Source organism: Erithacus rubecula (assembly GCF_903797595.1).
Source record: "Erithacus rubecula genome assembly, contig: SUPER_Z_unloc_2, whole genome shotgun sequence".
NCBI lineage: Eukaryota > Metazoa > Chordata > Aves > Passeriformes > Muscicapidae > Erithacus > Erithacus rubecula.
In genome coordinates this window covers 13594514-13603047 of record NW_027635860.1, presented here as the reverse complement: position 1 = coordinate 13603047, position 8534 = coordinate 13594514, and the positions used below count along the sequence as shown (strand labels likewise).

General features: G+C 41.5%; 1 long non-coding RNA gene across 2 annotated transcripts; it reads right to left on the bottom strand.

Moving 5' to 3' along the window:
* Nucleotides 1-1699: 1699 nt before the first annotated feature.
* Nucleotides 1700-3964, bottom strand: LOC306814776. 2 transcript variants are annotated; one of them, XR_013777243.1, is made up of 4 exons: nt 3878-3898; nt 3041-3191; nt 2441-2674; nt 1700-2006 (listed from the first exon to the last, which is right to left on the bottom strand). It is a non-coding gene; the product is annotated as an uncharacterized lncRNA (long non-coding RNA). The 2 variants fall into 2 exon arrangements; XR_013777242.1 differs by having other exon boundaries at nt 3041-3964.
* Nucleotides 3965-8534: the final 4570 nt, after the last annotated feature.

The window sequence follows — 8534 nt, the reverse complement described above, 5'->3', positions numbered from 1 at the left end:
AAAGTGTTTGAAGACAACATACGTGAACATACCAATGTGATACATTTTTTCCATGTACATTAGGTATTAATGAAGCAACTGTGTGCTTTATTTTAAAATGAATTTGATAGATGGCTGTGTCAATACTTGTGTCCAGGTTACTTAAAGTCAAGTAAAACTTGAATTTTTAGGGCATTGCATGGTTGTCTGTGTGTCTTATTTACATTACACAAAGGAGCAAAGCCTTCAGAAACACAGATTCATTTGACACCACCATCTGGTAAAAACAGGTGTAGTACCAATTAAAATCCACTTGAGGATACAGCTTCTCCAGATTAAGTATTTTATCTTGTAACAGGAAGTTGCCAGTGTAAGCTTTGCATTTCCAGTGCACATCTATACCAGTTTCCTTTCTCACCTAAAAATCACCAGAGAGCAATAGCAGACCATGTAAGTTGTCAAACCAAACACACAGATACAGAGCCAGTGTGGCAGACTCTCTCCCTTATGTGTCTGTTTTTATTCCTGTGTTTGTTCTCCTGAGTGTGAGCTGTGGTGTGTTGACCTTGGCTGGACACCACGTGCCCTCCAAGCTGCTCTATCACTCCCCTCCTTAACAGGATGGGAGATGGAAAAAATCTTTGTGGGTCAAGATAAATTAGTTTAATAAAGCGGAAGCAAAAGCAAAAAAAACCTCCTCACTCCAAAAGATTTACTTTTCTACTTCCCAGGAGCACATGGTGTCCACTCAGTTCCTGCAAGGTAGAGCTTCAGTACATGTAATAGATTGTTCCAGAATATGAATTCTTTATCCTTTCTCTTCAGAATTTATTGCTGAGCAGATTCTTATTGTCTGATGTTTTTTTCAAGGGTGCAATTCAGTTAGTCAGTCATACAAAATAAAAGGCAGTCCTAATGCTTAACATCGTACTTCACATTTACCAGCATTATTATTTAAATAATCTGTGACCCTTGCATCCACCTATTGCTCCCTCTATCTCACTTTTCCCTTGTTCTACCCCACTACAACACCTGTATTATTCATTAAATCTTTGTGTTCTACATTTTCTTTAGTTGAAAGGTAATTCAAATTTTAGATACCAATCATCAAATCCTGGCACTAGCTGTTAAGCTTTTGAGATTTTTAAAGAAGTTTTAAAAAGCTACTTCTCTTGGTCTCACAGTTTAATGGCCCCTGAGCAGATCTCCTGAACAGATGGTATCTTCAGGAAATGTAATCCCTAAAAAAACACTAAACTTTCAAGTACATCCCATAATTACATGCTGGATCAGTAAAAATTAATTACTATTGTCTAAACCTCCTTCTCTTAACAAACAAAAAACAACTTTACACTCAGAATCAGTAACATGGTTACATTCAGTACTAAAAACTCAGACAATGCGAGATTCAAAATTTAAACATTTGTTCTTCTGATAAATCATGTTAAATCTTCCTAGAAGAAAAAGCAGCAATCCCAATAATGTCAAGAGTATTTCTCTCCAAGATATGCTGAAGTACCACACAATGTAGCTGGTCAAGGTAATAATAAACCAAACTTGCCATTCTCTATGTCAGATAAACACCTTTCCTGCTATTTTTAAACCCAGGTTTGCTGAATATCTACTTTTTAAATTTCTACTTTTGGTCACCACACTACAAATCTCAGCCAAACCTATCTCCAGCTGACCATGGTTTAAGTCATCACATCCCAGACACTCAGCAGCTCTTAGGCTTTATTTCATCCAAAGGGGTGCACTGGTATCCCAGTAACACAGAGGAAGTCCGAACTCTGAAACAGAAGCAATGTTACTAAAGCTTGGGAAAGACAGAAATTCTGAGAACTGAAACATAAATCTTTATTTTTTATCTATATAAACATTACTAAACACTGCCACAATGCAGTTAAATGCACTCTGTTGTACTACATGGAGGCTTAATAATCCATCTTTTGAATAGTTTTTTGTTTCCTGGGGAGGAGTGTTTGCATAGATAGGTACTGCTCTCAGGCTGGTTCCAACAATTCTTCCTAAGGAAAAGAAATAAACACACAATGTGAGAGTGAACACATGTAGCACAAAGCCCTTTTCAGTAACATCCCCTAAAACTAATACAAGGTTACAAAGATGAGCTTCTCCTCATACCTTGGGCAAAAAACAAAAAGGTACAATTTGCCAATCTGCTTCTGCTTGCAGAAGAAGTGTTTTGCTCACCTAAGCAAGAACGCAGATGGTAACTAAAAGCTGGTGGCAGTAATAACACTTTCTGGCTAGTGGGAATCAACAGAAATTTCTGCATTACTAACTCCTACATACGACTGTGCATGAGAAAACACTCTGGGAACAGTAAGTCAATAATGCACATTTATGCTGGAAAACAAGCAGCAGCCCTGTTACTGGACACGTTACTAATAATGGATTACACGAACATTTTGTGTCCCAGGTTCATACAAAGAGTGGCCACCTTACTCTTCAGCCCTGCAAAAGTCCCTGGGGTGCCTGGGGTGCAGAAGGTATGGATGGATTTCACAGGCTCATTTCCTACCATCATCAGTGGAAAAGGATTCAGTGCATCTGTGCTGCTCAAGCAGATTTTCGCATTTCATTGATAAAACTTTCTGGTGTTACTATTTTCAACAGCATCATGGCCAACTTGAAGGAGTTGCATCACTTCACTGAAGATTAGCTATATTTTCTCCTGAAAAAAATACAATCCAAACAAAAACTACAGTGATGGAGTACTGGATCATTTTTACAGCAGGTTTCCCATACTGACCTAGAAGTTCCCAGCTTCAGAGACTTGGATTACTAGTCACATCCTTGTCCTGGACACACTGGCAACCACATACTGATTTAACAAGCCACCCACACCAAACTTTTTATTTTATAGCTTCCACTTTGTTCTTAGCAAAGCCATCAGCCATCAGGCTGATGTCACTCTCACTGTCCAGTTCTAATTTCTGCTCTGAAGTCACTGTGCCAAACGTCCTTCTCAGCAGACAGCCTGCTCCATTGCAAAAGCAGGATACAGGACAGAGCTGGACAAAGAATTATTGTTACTCACAGTTGTGCAATCAGCACTTGATGCTTCTTCCCACATGCTCTTCTCATGCTCAGAGGTTTTCACCACATGGGGCTATTTATCTCTGGGAGATCCTGAACTTCCAGCAAAATCTGTTAGAGACATTCCTAGCATTAAGCATTCTGGCAGGAATCTGACAATATCAAAGTATACCTTACACTTTTAAAAGGGCATCAAGGAAAGCACAGCAAAAGAGTAGACAGCACATAATTCAATACTGAATAATAGATCCACAAATCTACAAAAACAAAACACATTTTTTTATCTTTAAGAAGATTTTAATCTTTTCTATACCTGAGTACTAAGCTGTAAATAAATATCTTTTTATAACAGAAAAACTAGAGGCAACCTAGAAACTCATGTATTAATTACTTGCAGATGTAAAGATTATGAAAAACAGGACAGCTAAACAATGCTAAAAGCGGCCATTATAACTTCAGCTTTTCCTCTTTTAATAATTGTCAGATTCTCCACTTTAAAAAACTGAAGAATAAAATCTAGTATGTAGCTGCTCAGCGGTACTATTTCTACAGGCTTTTTGTCCTTGCAAAAACAGAGAGAAGGAAGGTACACGACCAGCTCCCTAAACCAGTTTGAGCAAGAATTCCTGTTTGCCTTTTTTGACACCACATCCATTCTGGGCAGGAATGAATGGGCAACACAAAGGCCAAAGCTTAAGTATGGGAACTCTTTACCTCTGTAAAATCAAATTCACAGCTTATGAAAGTAAGGAATTAATCAGTTGACAAGTATTTCAAAATTCATAATTAAACAGTATTTTACACAGAGCAAATATCTGGTAAGAAAAGCCAAGAATACCATGCTCTTGGGGCATCTTTTGGTCATGCTGGTGCATGCTCCCGACAATGACCAACTTCCACTGCTTTCATCCGAAAAAAAAAAAAAAAAAAAAAAAAAAAAGGTAGAAGACGAGAAACACGAGCAGTTCAAGGAGTCAAGAACGACGTACCAGCGGTAATTTCGTACTACACGTACCATGTCGAGGACAGGGAGCCGCCCGCCCCACAGCCCTTCACGGCAGCTGCCGCTCGCCCCGCGCGCCCCTCGCGGCGTGAACCATCCCTCCCGAGAGGGGGACACGCCGTGCGCCGCCTCCCGCAGCGCGCCGCCACCGAGGCCGCCACACGCGCCAGGCTACGCACTCCGCCATCCAGGCAGAAGGAGCCCAGGGCAGGCGACTCTGCCCGGGAAAGCGGCCGGGGTGCCGAGCAGCATCGGCTCCCCTCCCGTCTCAACGCGGCGATGGAGCCACCTCAGAAAGGCAGACAAGGCGTCGTATCCCGCTGTGTGCGCATGCGCAGTGCCACGCCCGCCGAGGCCTGCGGGGCTGTGGAGGGGAAGTTGCCGATGTTTCCTGTTCCTTTTGGAAGCTCCCGGTGCTCTCCGGGAGGCTGCGGCGGGCAAATTCCCGAGGTTTCCTTTGTCTTTTCAGAGGCGGATTACGGCGAGGTGGCTGCACGTAAGCACCCCCATGCCGTGTACCGCTCGCTCGCGGTCGCGATGCCCTGAGGTTGAATTGTCGGCCTCAGGCTGGATTCCCCTCGCCTTTGTGAACAGAGCCAGTGCCGTCACATAACTTATACAGTAGAAGCTGCTTAATAAAAGAATTCAAGAATTGCGCAAGGTATCACAGAAATAAACATGCATTAGGTGGGCCGAGAATTATTTCGTGTGTAAAAGCTGTGACCTTTTACCCTTTGGTGTGCTTGATTTGTGGAAGCCTTCACTTTGCTCCCTTGCAGAATAAGCAATGTTTCTTTTCTAAATCCGTGTCTGTCTGTGTTCAGAGGGCCGAAATGGGCCGCGTCCATCCCAGCAGTTCTTGCTGCCGCCCCGCCGGGAGCACATGGAGAGAGGAGCCGGCCTCAGCTCGCACTGGAAACTGCCAAAGTCCTCGACGTTTAAGGCTTGAACGCTGCAGAAACTCAGCTCTGAGTGCACAGTTGCCACTTTTCCTGCCCCTGCAAATGGCAGCGTTCACACATTTGAAACGCTGTGAGAAGGGGGAACTGGAGCAGGGAGGTACACCAGCAGGATAAACTGGCACTGTGTGTAGGGAAGAGCAGGATGAGGCTGGTGCTAGCTATAGGGAAACCTGTACAGCTCTCCTGCTCGCCTTGCTCTGCTTCTTGGGGCTCCTTCTCACCTGAGAATATCAGAAAAAGCACTTATACAGTGTCTGGAAGGCAGAGCAACCTGGAATGCGACGCCTTAGCTAAATTACAGGAGGTCATGAAAAGGCTGCCTAATGCCCAGGCAAAGTGGCACGATTCATTGCAACCAAGACAGTTAGGAGGAATAAAGATAAATAAAAGAAAAAGTTAAGGGGCAAACAGATGTCACCACTTAGGGCTTCTGGGAAAGGCTACATACGTATAGGGGTGAAGCATTAGTTTGCTTTACAGAAATTAGTTTTTGCATCATTATATCTAAAACAGGGTGCTGTTTATAGCACAAACTAAAATATCAACATTAGATCAACAAATCAACATCAATTTTAAGCAGATTCACCTGCAGTAGCTTTGGCTTGTCATTTGAAGTTCAACTTTTCACATGAGGAAGATTGTCTTAGGCATTGCCTCAAGCAAAACTTGGGCATGCATAAAGATCAGCACTTTGAGTAAAGTGATACTTGTAAGTCACAAATTGTGGTTTGGGAGGGACATGGATGAGATTGTTGCTGACAGTCAAGCTGTTAAATGAGTGGAGATCTGTTACTCTGTTGCTGCCTGGAAAGTAGGTTTTGATTATCTGAGTATTGTGAAGTATAGTGAAGAGAAAGCTTTCAATGTCTGTGACATTTATTATTTATTTCTGGGGATACAGGAGAACTTGTATAAATAAATGAAAAAATGTTCCAACTATAGAACACTAATTGATTCTATGAAAAACGTGGTCACTTCAGGTGATGCAGTAGTTGTTACTGAGTCACAAAGTCACAGAACGGTCTGTGTTGGAAGGGACCTGCTAGTCCAAACTGCCTGCCATTGGCAATTGCATCTTTCACGAGACCAGGTTGCACAAAGCCACCCCCAACCTGGCTTTGAAGACTTCCAGTTATGGGGCATCCACAGCTTCTCTGGCAGTCTGGCTTGGGGCCTCAGCATCCTCAGACTAAAGAATTTCTTCCTTATGTCAATTTAAATTTCTCCTCTTTTAGTTTCAGACCATGGTTCTGTCACTATAGGTTCTGGTTTTAAGCCTGTCTTTATCTTTGTTATAAGCCCCCTTTAAGTATTAAAATTTGCTGCTTTATGGTCTGCCTGTAGCTTTCTCCAGACTGAGCAACACCAAGTCTTCTGAACCTACCCCTCAAGCCTGTCGAGCTTTCTATGAAGAAAATCCCTTCCCTCAAGCCTTTCAGGTTTGTGCCATGTGTAAACTTTCTGGAGCAATCATATACCACGAGAAAACAGTGATCAAAGCTTTTCAGATCATAGACATAGCTCAGGGACATTGGTCGTACATCCTGTGTTTCTTTTCTTACTAAACAACTTTCAAGACAGTAAAAATAATCAGTGGCACAATTTACAAAGGACAGGAGATGATACTGCACAGCTGCATTTGTTTATTTTTTTTGAACTGATTCATTTAGTCCTATCAGGGTTAGAATTTTCTGTAAAGTGGCAACATAATTTATTTGGATGACCTAACGTGACCTCTCTTCTAGATGATCGCAGTGAATCTGAACTGGTCTCTGAATCTGCGATCATTTTATTTGTTACAAGTGTTCCCTGAAGAGCAGGACATGCTAAATTGAAGGCTAACAATAGCTAACAATAATTACGTAGTAACAATACGTAACAATAGTTAGGTAGTGGATAAGAACAACCTCTTGAGGTGGAAACTGATACCACATTTTAATATGTGCGAGGTTTAACCGAAGGTTAAAATGTGAGTCCTGCTTTGCCATGTCAGGACATTTCTGTCCCAGTAGTTGGCCCTCTTGTTCAGATTATTTATTGTATATTTTGCATGGTTATCATCTGTGAATTAGCTGCACTGATACAAAGCCCTGTTGTAGCTTTGGGTCCTCTTATGGGGAATCTGAGCTAAGCTACTGTCCTGTAGTGTGCAGTGGTTGATGTATTCCAGTTTGTCAACTTAGCCACAGGGCACAAGAGAACAACTTTGATCCTACAGAGATTAAGAATGAAAAGCTGAACCTCCCCAGTGAAAGGCATAAGACACTCAGCTTTTTGTCTTTGAAGTTAATGGTAAGATACTACTTCCTCTTTTGCTTCCTAAACATGTAATCAATTATTTAATCACTGGAATTATTTCAGTGTCAGTTGTCAATATATGTTTAAGCCAAATTGTAAAAGAGCTAAAGAATAGTAAGTTTCTGTAGGTTTTCTGAAAAGTCATCATTTGGCTGGCTGAAAGTGCTGTGTGCACTACTTGCCATCCTGCCAAATGGAGAAAGCATGGAGGCTCAGTGATAATGTCTACACTCACTAGTGTATTTGTTCTTTTCTACAATTTTTTTCCAATATATTAAATCAGCTTGCAAGCGGCACTGCAGACTTCCAGCAGCAAGTTTGTCTCTGAGTACTTTCTGGCAAGTTAGTACTGAAAGAGCCTATTTAGGCTTTAAATGATATTAACTTTAGTTCTAAAAAGTACTGCATATCAGAAATCATCTCTTTATTCACTCTTATTTCTTATTTGCAAAGTAGAATTCAACAGCTGGCAACTGGCATAGTAAGAATGGGGCTCTGCACTCCACCATTCCCCAGGAAAAACAATGTCAAACTAAGGTATTTTTTTATAAATTTATCACTATGTGCAAGGGAGAGCGAATATTCAGTCTTACTCCACAAGTGCAGTAAGCACAGTTCTGGTTCCTCATCCTTTTTAGTAGTCATTGATTTCCTGTAAATGCTAATAAGCAGTCAAAATCTGAATCTGCAATAAACATCTTGTTTTTTTTCCGTTTTGGGTGTGTCCTTCGTTTTCCTGAGTGAATTCCAGCACTAACTTATAAGGCTAAAATTCCCTCTAGTGCTTTCTTCAGCAAGAAAACCAGTTCCTGCCCTTCCTGGCTTGTGGCCTCATTTTGGTTCCCAACATCTATTAACTGCTCCATGAGTCTTGTCAGTGCTGGTATGTGTGGCAGCATACCACAAAACTGGTCACTGAAACGGTCAGACTCCTAAAACAAGCAGTCTGCCTCCAGGCACACTGAAATATGCAATAGAAGATAATAAAATAAACAAAAATAGTTTAATATAGCCTGGGAAGAGTCGAGAAAAGTTAAACGTATGCATTTCAGTTTGGGATGTATGTTGCAGAGAAAGCTTGCAGATCCACCTATTCCTTGCTTCCTTCATAAAGTTTAAGGGGTTGCTGTTTGTACAATGTGTTTTAGTGGTGTTACAGGAAATCCTAGCACAACACAGCAGAGTATTTGGAGGGAGCACTGTGTGTAATAGCTGAAATATCTCTAAAGCAG